General features: G+C 40.4%; 1 pseudogene; it reads right to left on the reverse strand.

Annotated features, from left to right (window-relative positions):
* The window catches only part of LOC135530979 (unconventional myosin-XV-like), a 135,852-nt pseudogene that overhangs the window by 4,979 nt on the left and 113,883 nt on the right, over positions 1–16,990 (reverse strand).

Genomic DNA, 16,990 nt, shown 5'->3' on the forward strand with positions numbered 1-16,990 from the left:
TTACTTCAGTAGATGTGTGTGTTCTTACTTCAGTGTGTGTGTGTTCTTACTTCAGTAGATGTGTGTGTTCTTACTTCAGTAGATGTGTGTGTTCTTACTTCAGTAGATGTGTGTGTTCTTACTTCAGTAGATGTGTGTGTTCTTACTTCAGTAGATGTGTGTGTTCTTACTTCAGTAGATGTGTGTGTGTGTTCTTACTTCAGTAGATGTGTGTGTGTGTTCTTACTTCAGTAGATGTGTGTGTGTGTTCTTACTTCAGTAGATGTGTGTGTTCTTACTTCAGTAGATGTGTGTGTGTGTTCTTACTTCAGTATGTGTGTGTGTGTTCTTACTTCAGTAGATGTGTGTGTGTGTTCTTACTTCAGTAGGTGTGTGTGTTCTTACTTCAGTAGTGTGTGTGTGTTCTTACTTCAGTAGATGTGTGTGTGTGTTCTTACTTCAGTAGATGTGTGTGTTCTTACTTCAGTAGATGTGTGTGTTCTTACTTCAGTAGATGTGTGTGTTCTTACTTCAGTAGATGTGTGTGTTCTTACTTCAGTAGATGTGTGTGTTCTTACTTCAGTAGATGTGTGTGTTCTTACTTCAGTAGATGTGTGTGTTCTTACTTCAGTAGATGTGTGTGTGTGTTCTTACTTCAGTAGGTGTGTGTGTGTTCTTACTTCAGTAGATGTGTGTGTGTTCTTACTTCAGTAGGTGTGTGTGTGTTCTTACTTCAGTAGTGTGTGTGTGTGTTCTTACTTCAGTAGATGTGTGTGTTCTTACTTCAGTAGTTCTTACTTCAGTAGTGTGTGTGTGTTCTTACTTCAGTAGATGTGTGTGTGTGTTCTTACTTCAGTAGATGTGTGTGTTCTTACTTCAGTAGATGTGTGTGTTCTTACTTCAGTAGATGTGTGTGTTCTTACTTCAGTAGATGTGTGTGTTCTTACTTCAGTAGATGTGTGTGTGTGTTCTTACTTCAGTAGGTGTGTGTGTTCTTACTTCAGTAGGTGTGTGTGTTCTTACTTCAGTAGATGTGTGTGTTCTTACTTCAGTAGGTGTGTGTGTGTGTTCTTACTTCAGTAGTGTGTGTGTGTTCTTACTTCAGTAGATGTGTGTGTTCTTACTTCAGTAGATGTGTGTGTGTGTTCTTACTTCAGTAGATGTGTGTGTGTGTTCTTATCAGTAGATGTGTGTTCTTACTTCAGTAGATGTGTGTGTGTGTGTGTGTTCTTACTTCAGTAGATGTGTGTGTGTGTTCTTACTTCAGTAGATGTGTGTGTGTGTTCTTACTTCAGTAGATGTGTGTGTTCTTACTTCAGTAGATGTGTGTGTTCTTACTTCAGTAGTTCTTACTTCAGTGTGTGTGTGTGTTCTTACTTCAGTAGTGTGTGTGTGTTCTTACTTCAGTAGATGTGTGTGTTCTTACTTCAGTAGATGTGTGTGTGTGTACTTCAGTAGATGTGTGTGTTCTTACTTCAGTAGATGTGTGTGTTCTTACTTCAGTAGGTGTGTGTGTGTGTTCTTACTTCAGTAGATGTGTGTGTGTGTTCTTACTTCAGTAGATGTGTGTGTGTGTTCTTACTTCAGTAGATGTGTGTGTGTGTTCTTACTTCAGTAGATGTGTGTGTTCTTACTTCAGTAGATGTGTGTGTGTGTTCTTACTTCAGTAGATGTGTGTGTTCTTACTTCAGTAGATGTGTGTGTTCTTACTTCAGTAGACTTCAGTGTGTGTGTGTTCTTACTTCAGTAGATGTGTGTGTGTGTTCTTACTTCAGTAGATGTGTGTGTGTGTTCTTACTTCAGTAGGTGTGTGTGTGTGTTCTTACTTCAGTAGATGTGTGTGTTCTTACTTCAGTAGGTGTGTGTGTGTGTTCTTACTTCAGTAGATGTGTGTGTTCTTACTTCAGTAGTGTGTGTGTTCTTACTTCAGTAGATGTGTGTGTTCTTACTTCAGTAGATGTGTGTGTTCTTACTTCAGTAGATGTGTGTGTGTGTTCTTACTTCAGTAGATGTGTGTGTGTGTTCTTACTTCAGTAGATGTGTGTGTGTTCTTACTTCAGTAGATGTGTGTGTTCTTACTTCAGTAGATGTGTGTGTTCTTACTTCAGTAGATGTGTGTGTGTGTTCTTACTTCAGTAGGTGTGTGTGTGTGTTCTTACTTCAGTAGATGTGTGTGTGTGTTCTTACTTCAGTAGATGTGTGTGTTCTTACTTCAGTAGATGTGTGTGTGTGTTCTTACTTCAGTAGATGTGTGTGTGTGTTCTTACTTCAGTAGATGTGTGTGTGTGTTCTTACTTCAGTAGGTGTGTGTGTTCTTACTTCAGTAGATGTGTGTTCTTACTTCAGTAGATGTGTGTGTTCTTACTTCAGTAGTGTGTGTGTGTTCTTACTTCAGTAGATGTGTGTGTGTGTTCTTACTTCAGTAGTGTGTGTGTGTGTTCTTACTTCAGTAGGTGTGTGTGTGTTCTTACTTCAGTAGATGTGTGTGTGTGTTCTTACTTCAGTATGTGTGTGTGTGTTCTTACTTCAGTAGTGTGTGTGTGTTCTTACTTCAGTAGATGTGTGTGTGTGTTCTTACTTCAGTAGATGTGTGTGTGTGTTCTTACTTCAGTAGATGTGTGTGTGTTCTTACTTCAGTAGATGTGTGTGTTCTTACTTCAGTAGATGTGTGTGTGTGTTCTTACTTCAGTAGATGTGTGTGTGTGTTCTTACTTCAGTAGATGTGTGTGTGTGTTCTTACTTCAGTAGGTGTGTGTGTGTGTTCTTACTTCAGTAGATGTGTGTGTGTGTTCTTACTTCAGTAGATGTGTGTGTGTGTTCTTACTTCAGTAGATGTGTGTGTGTGTTCTTACTTCTTACTTCAGTAGATGTGTGTGTGTGTTCTTACTTCAGTAGATGTGTGTGTGTTCTTACTTCAGTAGATGTGTGTTCTTACTTCAGTAGAGTAGATGTGTGTGTGTTCTTACTTCAGTAGATGTGTGTGTGTGTTCTTACTTCAGTAGATGTGTGTGTTCTTACTTCAGTAGATGTGTGTGTGTGTTCTTACTTCAGTAGATGTGTGTGTGTTCTTACTTCAGTAGATGTGTGTGTGTGTTCTTACTTCAGTAGGTGTGTGTGTGTGTTCTTACTTCAGTAGGTGTGTGTGTTCTTACTTCAGTAGATGTGTGTGTTCTTACTTCAGTATGTGTGTGTGTGTGTGTGTGTGTTCTTACTTCAGTAGATGTGTGTGTGTGTTCTTACTTCAGTAGTTGTGTGTGTGTGTTCTTACTTCAGTAGTGTGTGTGTGTGTTCTTACTTCAGTAGATGTGTGTGTTCTTACTTCAGTAGATGTGTGTGTGTGTTCTTACTTCAGTAGGTGTGTGTGTGTTCTTACTTCAGTAGATGTGTGTGTGTTCTTACTTCAGTAGGTGTGTGTGTTCTTACTTCAGTAGATGTGTGTGTTCTTACTTCAGTAGATGTGTGTGTGTGTTCTTACTTCAGTAGATGTGTGTGTGTGTTCTTACTTCAGTAGATGTGTGTGTGTTCTTACTTCAGTAGATGTGTGTGTGTTCTTACTTCAGTAGATGTGTGTGTGTGTTCTTACTTCAGTAGTGTTCTTACTTCAGTAGTGTGTGTGTTCTTACTTCAGTAGATGTGTGTGTGTGTTCTTACTTCAGTAGATGTGTGTGTGTGTTCTTACTTCAGTAGGTGTGTGTGTTCTTACTTCAGTAGATGTGTGTGTTCTTACTTCAGTAGATGTGTGTGTTCTTACTTCAGTAGATGTGTGTGTGTTCTTACTTCAGTAGTTCTTACTTGTAGATGTGTGTGTTCTTACTTCATGTGTGTGTGTTCTTACTTCAGTAGATGTGTGTGTGTGTTCTTACTTCAGTAGGTGTGTGTGTTCTTACTTCAGTAGGTGTGTGTGTTCTTACTTCAGTAGATGTGTGTGTGTGTTCTTACTTCAGTAGGTGTGTGTGTGTGTTCTTACTTCAGTAGATGTGTGTTCTTACTTCAGTAGGTGTGTGTGTGTTCTTACTTCAGTAGGTGTGTGTGTGTTCTTACTTCAGTAGATGTGTGTGTTCTTACTTCAGTAGATGTGTGTGTTCTTACTTCAGTAGATGTGTGTGTGTGTTCTTACTTCAGTAGATGTGTGTGTGTGTGTTCTTACTTCAGTAGATGTGTGTGTGTGTTCTTACTTCAGTAGGTGTGTGTGTGTTCTTACTTCAGTAGATGTGTGTGTTCTTACTTCAGTAGGTGTGTGTGTGTGTTCTTACTTCAGTAGATGTGTGTGTGTGTTCTTACTTCAGTAGATGTGTGTGTGTGTTCTTACTTCAGTAGATGTGTGTGTGTGTTCTTACTTCAGTAGATGTGTGTGTGTGTTCTTACTTCAGTAGATGTGTGTGTTCTTACTTCAGTAGATGTGTGTGTGTGTTCTTACTTCAGTAGATGTGTGTGTGTGTTCTTACTTCAGTAGATGTGTGTGTGTTCTTACTTCAGTAGATGTGTGTGTTCTTACTTCAGTAGATATGTGTGTGTTCTTACTTCAGTGGGTGTGTGTGTGTTCTTACTTCAGTAGATGTGTGTGTTCTTACTTCAGTAGATGTGTGTGTTCTTACTTCAGTAGATGTGTGTGTTCTTACTTCAGTAGGTGTGTGTGTGTTCTTACTTCAGTAGATGTGTGTGTTCTTACTTCAGTAGTGTGTGTGTGTTCTTACTTCAGTAGTGTGTGTGTTCTTACTTCAGTAGATGTGTGTGTGTGTTCTTACTTCAGTAGTGTGTGTGTGTTCTTACTTCAGTAGATGTGTGTGTTCTTACTTCAGTAGATGTGTGTGTTCTTACTTCAGTAGTGTGTGTGTGTGTTCTTACTTCAGTAGATGTGTGTGTGTGTTCTTACTTCAGTAGATGTGTGTGTGTGTTCTTACTTCAGTATGTGTGTTCTTACTTCAGTGTGTGTGTGTTCTTACTTCAGTAGGTGTGTGTGTGTGTTCTTACTTCAGTAGATGTGTGTGTTCTTACTTCAGTAGATGTGTGTGTGTGTTCTTACTTCAGTAGATGTGTGTGTGTTCTTACTTCAGTAGTGTGTGTGTGTGTTCTTACTTCAGTAGATGTGTGTGTTCTTACTTCAGTAGATGTGTGTGTTCTTACTTCAGTGTGTGTGTGTTCTTACTTCAGTAGTGTGTGTGTTCTTACTTCATGTGTGTGTGTTCTTACTTCAGTAGATGTGTGTGTTCTTACTTCAGTAGATGTGTGTGTGTGTTCTTACTTCAGTAGATGTGTGTGTGTTCTTACTTCAGTAGATGTGTGTGTGTGTTCTTACTTCAGTAGATGTGTGTGTGTGTTCTTACTTCAGTAGATGTGTGTGTGTTCTTACTTCAGTAGATGTGTGTGTGTGTTCTTACTTCAGTAGATGTGTGTGTGTTCTTACTTCAGTAGATGTGTGTGTTCTTACTTCAGTAGATGTGTGTGTTCTTACTTCAGTAGATGTGTGTGTGTGTTCTTACTTCAGTAGATGTGTGTGTTCTTACTTCAGTAGATGTGTGTGTGTGTGTTCTTACTTCAGTAGGTGTGTGTGTGTGTTCTTACTTCAGTAGATGTGTGTGTGTGTTCTTACTTCAGTGTTCTTACTTCAGTGGATGTGTGTGTGTGTTGTGTGTGTGTGTTCTTACTTCAGTAGATGTGTGTGTTCTTACTTCAGTAGATGTGTGTGTTCTTACTTCAGTAGATGTGTGTGTGTGTTCTTACTTCAGTATGTGTGTGTTCTTACTTCAGTAGATGTGTGTGTTCTTACTTCAGTAGATGTGTGTGTGTGTTCTTACTTCAGTAGATGTGTGTGTGTGTTCTTACTTCAGTGTGTGTGTGTTCTTACTTCAGTAGATGTGTGTGTGTGTTCTTACTTCAGTAGATGTTCTTACTTGTGTGTGTGTTCTTACTTCAGTAGATGTGTGTGTTCTTACTTCAGTAGATGTGTGTGTTCTTACTTCACTTCAGTAGTGTGTGTTCTTACTTCAGTAGATGTGTGTGTTCTTACTTCAGTAGATGTGTGTGTTCTTACTTCAGTAGATGTGTGTGTTCTTACTTCAGTAGATGTGTGTGTGTTCTTACTTCAGTAGATGTGTGTGTTCTTACTTCAGTAGATGTGTGTGTGTGTTCTTACTTCAGTAGATGTGTGTGTGTGTTCTTACTTCAGTAGATGTGTGTGTGTTCTTACTTCAGTAGATGTGTGTGTTCTTACTTCAGTAGTTCTTACTTCAGTAGGTGTGTGTGTGTGTTCTTACTTCAGTAGATGTGTGTGTGTGTTCTTACTTCAGTAGATGTGTGTGTTCTTACTTCAGTAGATGTGTGTGTTCTTACTTCAGTAGATGTGTGTGTTCTTACTTCAGTAGGTTGTGTGTTCTTTCAGTAGATGTGTGTGTTCTTACTTCAGTAGATGTGTGTGTGTGTTCTTACTTCAGTAGATGTGTGTGTTCTTACTTCAGTAGGTGTGTGTGTGTTCTTACTTCAGTAGATGTGTGTGTTCTTACTTCAGTAGATGTGTGTGTTCTTACTTCAGTAGAGTAGATGTGTGTGTGTGTGTTCTTACTTCAGTAGATGTGTGTGTGTGTTCTTACTTCAGTAGAGAGTAGGTGTGTGTGTGTTCTTACTTCAGTAGATGTGTGTGTGTGTTCTTACTTCAGTAGATGTGTGTGTTCTTACTTCAGTAGATGTGTTCTTACTTCAGTAGATGTGTGTGTTCTTACTTCAGTAGATGTTCTTACTTGTGTGTGTGTTCTTACTTCAGTAGTGTGTGTGTGTTCTTACTTCAGTAGATGTGTGTGTTCTTACTTCAGTAGATGTGTGTGTGTTCTTACTTCAGTAGATGTGTGTGTTCTTACTTCAGTATATGTGTGTGTGTGTTCTTACTTCAGTAGTGTGTGTGTGTGTTCTTACTTCAGTAGATGTGTGTGTGTGTTCTTACTTCAGTAGATGTGTGTGTGTGTTCTTACTTCAGTAGATGTGTGTGTGTTCTTACTTCAGTAGTGTGTGTGTTCTTACTTCAGTGTGTGTGTGTTCTTACTTCAGTAGATGTGTGTGTGTGTTCTTACTTCAGTAGGTGTGTGTGTTCTTACTTCAGTAGATGTGTGTGTTCTTACTTCAGTAGATGTGTGTGTTCTTACTTCAGTAGGTGTGTGTGTGTGTTCTTACTTCAGTAGATGTGTGTGTGTTCTTACTTCAGTAGATGTGTGTGTGTGTTCTTACTTCAGTAGGTGTGTGTGTTCTTACTTCAGTAGGTGTGTGTGTTCTTACTTCAGTAGATGTGTGTGTGTGTTCTTACTTCAGTAGGTGTGTGTGTTCTTACTTCAGTAGGTGTGTGTGTGTGTTCTTACTTCAGTAGTTCTTACTTGTGTGTGTGTGTTCTTACTTCAGTAGTGTGTGTGTGTGTGTTCTTACTTCAGTAGGTGTGTGTGTGTGTTCTTACTTCAGTAGGTGTGTGTGTTCTTACTTCAGTAGGTGTGTGTGTGTTCTTACTTCAGTAGGTGTGTGTGTGTTCTTACTTCAGTAGATGTGTGTGTTCTTACTTCAGTAGATGTGTGTGTGTGTTCTTACTTCAGTAGGTGTGTGTGTGTGTTCTTACTTCAGTAGATGTGTGTGTGTGTTCTTACTTCAGTAGGTGTGTGTGTGTGTTCTTACTTCAGTAGATGTGTGTGTTCTTACTTCAGTCATGTGTGTGTGTGTTCTTATGTAGATGTGTGTGTTCTTACTTCAGTAGATGTGTGTGTGTTCTTACTTCAGTAGATGTGTGTGTTCTTACTTCAGTAGATGTGTGTGTTCTTACTTCAGTAGATGTGTGTGTGTTCTTACTTCAGTAGTGTGTGTGTGTGTTCTTACTTCAGTAGATGTGTGTGTGTGTTCTTACTTCAGTAGATGTGTGTGTGTGTTCTTACTTCAGTAGTGTGTGTGTGTGTTCTTACTTCAGTAGATGTGTGTGTGTGTTCTTACTTCAGTAGATGTGTGTGTGTTCTTACTTCAGTAGATGTGTGTGTGTGTTCTTACTTCATGTGTGTGTGTTCTTACTTAGTATGTGTGTGTGTGTTCTTACTTCAGTAGACTTCAGTAGATGTGTGTGTTCTTACTTCAGTAGATGTGTGTGTGTGATGTGTGTGTGTTCTTACTTCAGTAGATGTGTGTGTGTTCTTACTTCAGTAGATGTGTGTGTGTGTTCTTACTTCAGTAGGTGTGTGTGTGTGTTCTTACTTCAGTAGGTGTGTGTGTGTGTTCTTACTTCAGTAGATGTGTGTGTTCTTACTTCAGTAGGTGTGTGTGCGTGTTCTTACTTCAGTAGATGTGTGTGTGTGTTCTTACTTCAGTAGATGTGTGTGTTCTTACTTCAGTAGATGTGTGTGTTCTTACTTCAGTAGGTGTGTGTGTGTGTTCTTACTTCAGTAGATGTGTGTGTGTTCTTACTTCAGTAGATGTGTGTGTGTGTTCTTACTTCAGTAGGTGTGTAGATGTGTGTGTGTGTTCTTACTTCAGTAGATGTGTGTGTTCTTACTTCAGTAGATGTGTGTGTTCTTACTTGTGTGTGTGTGTTCTTACTTCAGTAGATGTGTGTGTTCTTACTTCAGTAGATGTGTGTGTGTTCTTACTTCAGTAGATGTGTGTGTTCTTACTTCAGTAGATGTGTGTGTGTGTTCTTACTTCAGTAGATGTGTGTGTGTGTTCTTACTTCAGTAGATGTGTGTGTGTTCTTACTTCAGTAGATGTGTGTGTTCTTACTTCAGTAGGTGTGTGTAGGTAGATGTGTGTGTTCTTACTTCAGTGTGTGTGTGTTCTTACTTCAGTAGGTAGATGTGTGTGTTCTTACTTCAGTAGATGTGTGTGTGTGTTCTTACTTCAGTAGATGTGTGTGTGTGTTCTTACTTCAGTAGATGTGTGTGTGTGTTCTTACTTCAGTAGATGTGTGTGTGTTCTTACTTCAGTAGGTGTGTGTGTGTGTTCTTACTTCAGTAGGTGTGTGTGTTCTTACTTCAGTAGATGTGTGTGTTCTTACTTCAGTAGATGTGTGTGTGTTCTTACTTCAGTAGTAGGTGTGTGTGTTCTTACTTCAGTAGTGTGTGTGTTCTTACTTCAGTAGATGTGTGTGTTCTTACTTCAGTAGATGTGTGTGTGTTCTTACTTCAGTAGATGTGTGTGTTCTTACTTCAGTAGATGTGTGTGTGTGTTCTTACTTCAGTAGATGTGTGTGTTCTTACTTCAGTAGATGTAGATGTGTGTGTTCTTACTTCAGTAGATGTGTGTGTTCTTACTTCAGTAGATGTGTGTGTGTGTTCTTACTTCAGTAGATGTGTGTGCTTAGCCAGTAGATGTGTGTGGCAGAGGCGGGAAGCTTACTTCAGACACACCCCAGCAGCAGCAGCCAGCCTCTTTCTGCGTTGTCATGGTTAGGGTTCCGCCACACCTGGTTGGCCAGCTGAGCCAGGATCTCGTCTACTTCGCAGGCCCTGATTGGCCAGTCCTCTTCTGGATGATGTAGTTCCCAAACAGGTTCTCCTGAGCCCCATTCAGGTGGGGGTCGCCCATGAACCTCAGGATCTACAACATAGAACCACATCCCTTAATTTTTTATTTACCTTTACCTTTATTAATACTTAGAACACAGATACGACACAGACAGAACCCTAACACTTAAACACCTAGAACACATAGATAGACAGAACCCTAACACTTAAACACCTAGAACACAGAGCTAGATGGAACCCTAACACTTAAACACCTAGAACACAGAAATAGACAGAACCCTAACACTTAAACACCTATAACCCAGAGATAGACAGAACCCTATCACTTAAACACCTAGAACACAGAATCCTAAACTTAAACACCTAGCACACAGATAGACAGAACTCTAACACTTAAACACCTAGAACACATAGATAGGGTTCTGTCTAACACTTAAACAACTAGAACACAGAGATAGACAGAACCCTAACACTTAAACACCTAGAACACAGAGATATACATAACCCTATGATAAGGGAATGTATATGCTTAAAGGTAATGACTAAAGAATTCCACCCTGAAATGTAATTATGACATTATGTAATATATATAATGAATAATTAGACAAACGTAACTATTAGTAATCATTCGATTCTGTAACATGTATAATGAATTAGAATGATAAGGTGTGTGTGTGTTCTTACTTCAGTCTAATAAGGTTTGGTCGAGACAAGGAGAAATGTGTGTGTGGCTAAGAAGATACCGAGAACAATTAAACTGTGTATGACCTGACCTGGCTAGAACTTTGAGAACCTTACGGCAGGACAGGGAGTCCCGTCAAGGTTCCTCTAATCTCGGGGAATGGAAAAGCCAGCTTGGTAGTGATAAACAGTGGTGAGAACCATGACAGAAATTACATCCCATCTACTGTTCGAGTGTATGTACAGTGCCTTGTGAAAGTATTCGGTTCCCCTTGAACTTTGCGACCTTTTGCCACATTTCAGGCTTCAAACATAAAGATATAAAAATGTATTTTTTGTGAAGAATCAACAACAAGTGGGACACAATCATGAAGTGGAACGACATTGGATATTGGATATTTCAAACTTTTTTAACAAATCAAAAACTGAAAAATTGGCCGTGCAAAATTATTCAGCCCCTTTACTTTCAGTGCAGCAAACTCTCTCCAGAAGTTCAGTGAGGATCTCTGAATGATCCAATGTTGACCTAAATGACTAATGATGATAAATACAATCCACCTGTGTGTAATCAAGTCTCCGTATAAATGCACCTGCACTGTGATAGTCTCAGAGGTCCGTTAAAAGCGCAGAGAGCATCATGAAGAACAAGGAACACACCAGGAGGTCCGAGATACTGTTGTGAAGAAGTTTAAAGCCGGATTTGGATACAAAAAGATTTCCCAAGCTTTAAACATCCCAAGGACCACTGTGCAATTTCAATAATATTGAAATGGAAGGAGTATCAGACCACTGCAAATCTACCAAGACCTGGCCGTCCCTCTAAACTTTCAGCTCATACAAGGAGAAGACTGATCAGAGATGCAGCCAAGAGGCCCATGATCACTCTGGATGAACTGCAGAGATCTACAGCTGAGGTGGGAGACTCTGTCCATAGGACAGTCGTATTTTGCACAAATCTGGCCTTTATGGAAGAGTGGCAAGAAGAAAGCAATTTCTTAAAGATATCCTTAAAAAGTGTTGTTTAAAATTTGCCACAAGCCACCTGGGAGAGACACCAAACATGTGGAAGAAGGTGCTCTGGTCAGATGAAACCAAAATTGAACTTTTTGGCAACAATGCAAAACGTTATGTTTGGCGTAAAAGCAACACAGCTCATCACCCTGACCACACCATCCCCACTGTCAAACATGGTGGTGGCAGCATCATGGTTTGGGCCTGCTTTTCTTCAGCAGGGACAGGGAAGATGGTTAAAATTGATGGAAAGATGGATGGAGCCAAATACAGGGCCATTCTGGAAGAAAACCTGATGGAGTCCTGAGACTGGGACGGAGATTTGTCTTCCAACAAGACAATGATCCAAAACATAAAGCAAAATCTACAATGGAATGGTTAAAAAATAAACATATCCAGGTGTTAGAATGGCCAAGTCAAAGTCCAGACCTGAATCCAATTGAGAATCTGTGGAAAGAACTGAAAACTGCTGTTCACAAATGCTCTCCATCCAACCTCACTGAGCTTGAGCTGTTTTGCAAGGAGGAATGGGAAAATTTTCAGTCTCTCGATGTGCAAAACTGATAGAGACATACCCCAAGCGACTTACAGCTGTAATCGCAGCAAAAGGTGGCGCTACAAAGTATTAACTTAAGGGGGCTGAATAATTTTGCACGCCCAATTTTTCAGTTTTTGATTTGTTAAAAAAGTTTTAAATATCCAATAAATGTCGTTCCACTTCATGATTGTGTCCCACTTGTTGTTGATTCTTCACAAAAAAATACAGTTTTATATCTTTTATTTGAAGCCTGAAATGTGGCAAAAGGTCGCAAAGTTCAATGTGGGGCCGAATACTTTTGCAAGGCACTGTATGTTTGTAAGTTACTTCTCATCAGGAATGTTATTTTTCTTATAATACTGTGGCAGGGTTGCAGTATCTGTTCTATGTCAAGACTAAGTTGCATGGGCCGCAGAGAGGGAGAGGTCAAGGGATCATCAAGCGTGTATCTCTTGGCAATGTCTGTGTGCCAGTCAGTGTGTCTCTGTGATCTTGTCAAGATAGGATGGATTTGATATAGACTGTTGATATGGACTCTCAACTTTTCATTAGAGATACTGAACTGTTGAAAGTCAAAATGCTATAGAGCTCATATAATTAAAGATGGACTTTGATAACTAACTCTGACTTGTGTGTGGTTTGCGCTCATGATTTGGTAAATAGAGGAAATTTGCAGGATTTGAGTCCCTGGCGGCGTAGTGTGTTACTGATGGTAGGCTTTGTTACTTTGGTCCCAGCTCTCTGCAGGTCATTCACTAGGTCCCAGTAGATGTGTGGTTCTGGGATTTTTGCTCAACGTTCTTGTGATCATTTTGACCCCACGGGGTGAGATGAACAGGACTCACCATAATGAACAGTCAGGACTCACCATAATGAACAGGACTCACCATAATGAACAGACTCACCATAATGACTCACCATAATGAACAGGACTCACCATAATGAACAGAGGTGTGTGTGTGTGTTCACCATAATGAACAGGACTCACCATAATGAACAGGACTCACATAATGTTCTTAACAGGACTCACCATAATGAACAGGACTCACCATAATGAACAGGACTCACCATAACGAACAGGACTCACCATAATGAACAGGACTCACCATAATGAACAGGACTCATCATAATGAACAGGACTCACCAGTAATGAACAGGACTCACCATAATGAACAGGACTCACCATAATGAACAGGACTCACCATAATAAACAGGACTCACCATAATGAACAGGACTCACCATAATGAACAGGACTCACCATAATGAACAGGACTCACCATAATGAACAGGACTCACCATAGTGAACAGGACTCACCATAATGAACAGGACTCACCATAATGAACAGGACTCACCATAATGAACAGGACTCACCATAATGAACAGTCAGGACTCACCATAATGAACAGTCAGGACTCACCATAATGAACAGGACTCACCATAATGAACAGGACTCACCATAATGAACAGTCAGGACTCACCATAATGAACAGGACTCACCAGTAATGAACAGGACTCACCGTAATGAACAGGACTCACCGTAATGAACAGGACTCACCGTAATGAACAGGACTCACCATAATGAACAGGACTCACCATAATGAACAGGACTCACCATAATGAACAGGACTCACCGTAATGAACAGGACTCACCGTAATGAACAGGACTCACCGTAATGACAGAGGACTCACCATAATGAACAGGACTCACCATAATGAACAGGACTCACCATAACAAACAGGACTCACCATAACGAACAGGACTCACCATAATGAACAGGACTCACCGTAATGAACAGGACTCACCATAATGAACAGGACTCACCATAATGAACAGGACTCACCATAACGAACAGGACTCATAATGAACAGGACTCACCATAATGAACAGGACTCACCATAATGAACAACAGGACTCACCATAATGAACAGTCAGGACTCACCATAATGAACAGGACTCACCGTACCGTAATGAACAGGACTCACCATAATGAACAGGACTCACCATAATGAACAGGACTCACCATAATGAACAGGACTCACCATAATGAACAACTCATGGACTCACCATAATGAACAGGACTCACCATAATGAACAGGACTCACCATAATGAACAGGACTCACCATAATGAACAGGACTCACCATAATGAACAGACTCACCATAATGAAAGGACTCACCATAATGAACAGGACTCACCATAATGAACAGGACTCACCATAATGAACAGGACTCACCATAATGAACAGGACTCACCATAATGAACAGGACTCACCATAATGAACAGGACTCACCATAATGAACAGTCAGGACTCACCATAATAATGAACAGGACTCACCATAATGAAGTCAGGACTCACATAATGAAGTCAGGACTCACCATAATGAACAGGACTCACAATAATGAAAGTCAGGACTCACCATAATGAACAGTCAGGACTCACCATAATGAACAGGACTCACCATAATGAACAGGACTCACCATAATGAACAGTCAGGACTCACCATAATGAACAGGACTCACCATAATGAACAGACTCACATAATGAACAGACTCACCATAATGAACAGGACTCACCATAATGAACACGACTCACCATAATGAACAGGACTCACCATAATGAACAGGACTCACCATAATGAACAGTCAGGACTCACCATAATGAACAGGACTCACCATAATGAACAGGACTCACCATAATGAACAGACTCACCATAATGAACAGGACTCACCATAATGAACAGACTCACCATAATGAACAGGACTCACCATAATGAACAGACTCACCATAATGAACAGGACTCACCATAATGAACAGGACTCACCATAATGAACAGACTCACCATAATGAACAGTCAGGACTCACCATAATGAACAGGACTCACCATAATGAACAGGACTCACCATACTGAACAGTCAGGACTCACCATAATGAAGTCAGGACTCACCATAATGAACAGTCAGGACTCACCATAATGAACAGGACTCACCATAATGAACAGGACTCACCATAATGAACAGTCAGGACTCACCATAATGAACAGTCAGGACTCACCATAATGAATGGACTCACCATAATGAACAGACTCACCATAATGAACAGGACTCACCATAATGAACAGACTCACCATAATGAACAGGACTCACCATAATGAACAGGACTCACCATAATGACACAGGACTCACCATAATGAACAGGACTCACCATAATGAACAGGACTCACCATAATGAACAGGACTCACCATAATGAACAGGACTCACCATAATGAACAGGACTCACCATAATGAACAGGACTCACCATAATGAACAGGACTCACCATAATGAACAGGACTCACCATAATGAAGACTCACCATAATGAACAGGACTCACCATAATGAACAGGACTCACCATAATGAACAGGACTCACCATAATGAACAGGACTCCCCATAATGAACAGGACTCACCATAATGAACAGGACTCACCATAATGAACAGTCAGGACTCACCATAATGAACAGGACTCACCATAATGAACAGGACTCAGGACTCACCATAATGAACAGGACTCACCATAATGAACAGGACTCACCATAATGAACAGGACTCCCCATAATGAACAGGACTCACCATAATGAACAGTCAGGACTCACCATAATGAACAGGACTCAGGACTCACCATAGTGAACAGACTCACCATAATGAACAGTCAGGACTCACCATAATGAACAGGACTCACCATAATGAACAGGACTCACCATAATGAACAGGACTCAATAATGAACAGGACTCACAATAATGAACAGGACTCACCATAACGAACAGGACTCACCATAATGAACAGGACTCACCATAATGAACAGTCAGGACTCACCATAATGAACAGGACTCACCATAATGAACAGGACTCACCATAATGAACAGGACTCACCATAATGAACAGGACTCACCATAATGAACAGGACTCACCATAATGAACAGGACTCACCATAATGAACAGACTCACCATAATGAACAGGACTCACCATAATGAACAGGACTCACCATAATGAACAGTCAGGACTCACCATAATGAACAGGACTCACCATAATGAACAGTCAGGACTCACCATAATGAACAGTCAGGACTCACCATAATGAACAGGACTCACCATAATGAACAGTCAGGACTCACCATAATGAACAGGACTCACCATAATGAACAGGACTCACCATAATGAACAGGACTCAATAATGAACAGGACTCACAATAATGAACAGGACTCACCATAATGAACAGGATCACCATAATGAACAGGACTCACCATAATGAACAGGACTCACCATACTCACCATGAACAGGACTCACCATAATGAACAGGACTCACCATAATGAACAGGACTCACCATAATGAACAGGACTCACCATAATGAACAGGACTCACCATAATGAACAGGACTCACCATAATGAACAGGACTCACCATAATGAACAATCAGGACTCACCATAATGAACAATCAGGACTCACCATAATGAACAGGACTCACCATAATGAACAGGACTCACCATAATGAACAGGACTCACCATAATGAACAGGACTCACCATAATGAACAGGACTCACCATAATGAACAGGACTCACCATAATGAACAGGACTCACCATAATGAACAGGACTCACCATAATGAACGGACTCACCATAATGAACAGGACTCACCATAATGAACAGGACTCACCATAATGAACAGGACTCACCATAATGAACAGGACTCACCATAATGAACAGGACTCACCATAACGAACAGGACTCACCATAACGAACAGGACTCACCATAATGAACAGGACTCACCATAATGAACAGGACTCACCATAATGAACAGGACTCACCATAATGAACAGGATCAATGAACAGGACTCACCATAATGAACAGGACTCACCATAATGAACAGGACTCACCATAATGAACAGGACTCACCATAATGAACAGTCAGGACTCACCCATAATGAACAGGACTCACCATAATGAACAGGACTCACCATAATGAACAGGACTCACCATAATGAACAGGACTCACCATAATGAACAGGACTCACCATAATGAACAGGACTCACCATAATGAACAGGACTCACCATAATGAACAGGACTCACCATAATGAACAGGACTCACCATAATGAACAGGACTCACCATAATGAACAGGACTCACCATAATGAACAGGACTCACCATAATGAACAGGACTCACCATAATGAACAGGACTCACCATAATGAACAGGACTCACCATAATGAACAGGACTCACCATAATGAACAGGACTCACCATAATGAACAGGACTCAC

The sequence above is a fragment of the Oncorhynchus masou genome, unplaced genomic scaffold (assembly GCF_036934945.1).
Source record: "Oncorhynchus masou masou isolate Uvic2021 unplaced genomic scaffold, UVic_Omas_1.1 unplaced_scaffold_1474, whole genome shotgun sequence".
Classification (NCBI taxonomy): Eukaryota; Metazoa; Chordata; class Actinopteri; order Salmoniformes; family Salmonidae; genus Oncorhynchus; species Oncorhynchus masou.